Genomic DNA, 1,170 nt, shown 5'->3' on the forward strand with positions numbered 1-1,170 from the left:
TCTATCAAGATCCTGTTCTTCTACTTTTATTTTTTCCTTCAGTGTAGTTTTTGAATCACTTTGCATTAGTTTGCTCATTGGGAAAATCCCAGTATCACCTTGGACAGTGGATGACTTGCACGTCAGACCTCTCTACTCTCTAGGGGACGTCTTCTGTGACGTCTGTCTCCCGCGGGGAAGTGCCAGATCTAACCGTACCAGCCGACTGTATGTATCTCTTCCCAACTTTGCAATTGATCAAAAGCAAGTTGGTACGTAAGTCAACCATGGTGGGAGTGTTTACACCACTGGAATTAATCGTCTCTATGAATCAGGGCTTTCAGAGCCCTCTTCTCTCTAAGTGGGTGGTTAAATCTTTTTTTTTTTTATTTTTATTTATTATTTTTTGTGCTTACAGCACCTGGTCTTCCTAGGTGGTCTCCCATCCGAGTACTAACCAGGCCTGACCCTGTTTAGCTTCCAAGATCAGACATCAGGCTTGTTCAGGGTGGCATGGCCGTAGACCATGGACCGTGACTCCACTGGGGCATGAACCCAGGACCTTCTGCATGTAAAGCAGACGTGCTAACCACTACGCTATATATAGAACCATGTCCAAATCTTTACTAGCATACCTCTATCTCTGAATTATCTATATGTTTAATTCATATAAATTCTGATTTATTTTTTTAATGTTATGTTTTAGCACAAATAGTAAAAAGGATCCATCTGAAAATGTCTTTTCAAAGGAACTTCTCTAGTCCTGAGAAAAGATTCCATACTCTTCAGCTGATACCCAGTCCCTCACTCATCATGGTTAACTGTTTATGAAGCTGATTCACAGAATCAAGAATCTGGAAGTTGCACTGCTTCGGTGTCTCCTAAACATTCTAGCTTAAATTCTTTTTACTTTATTTTTATTATATGTTTTCTGAAAGATCTCCTTAGGAATTTGTTCAATCATATGTTTACTCCTGAATGATTTAGGACTATAAGAGTAAATTTGTTATTATTATTAAGTATTTTGGACACAATACCAGACACAAGAGATTTTATAATAATCACTCACATATCTTCAGACCAGCTTAAAGAAAACTAATTAAAACTTCCTATCTCTTATCTTTCTTTAGTTTCTGCAGAAGTAGTTTATTAGTTTCATATCATTTTTATCATTTATATATTTCTTGATAC

The 1,170-nt window shown here is 37.1% G+C and overlaps 1 pseudogene; it reads right to left on the reverse strand.

Annotated features, from left to right (window-relative positions):
* Positions 1-388: 388 nt before the first annotated feature.
* On the reverse strand, positions 389-504 carry LOC120599177 (uncharacterized; annotated as a pseudogene).
* Between the last annotated feature and the right edge of the window lie 666 nt (positions 505-1,170).

This window comes from Pteropus medius, unplaced genomic scaffold (assembly GCF_902729225.1).
Source record: "Pteropus medius unplaced genomic scaffold, Ma_sr-lr_union100, whole genome shotgun sequence".
In the NCBI taxonomy this organism is placed as follows: Eukaryota; Metazoa; Chordata; class Mammalia; order Chiroptera; family Pteropodidae; genus Pteropus; species Pteropus medius.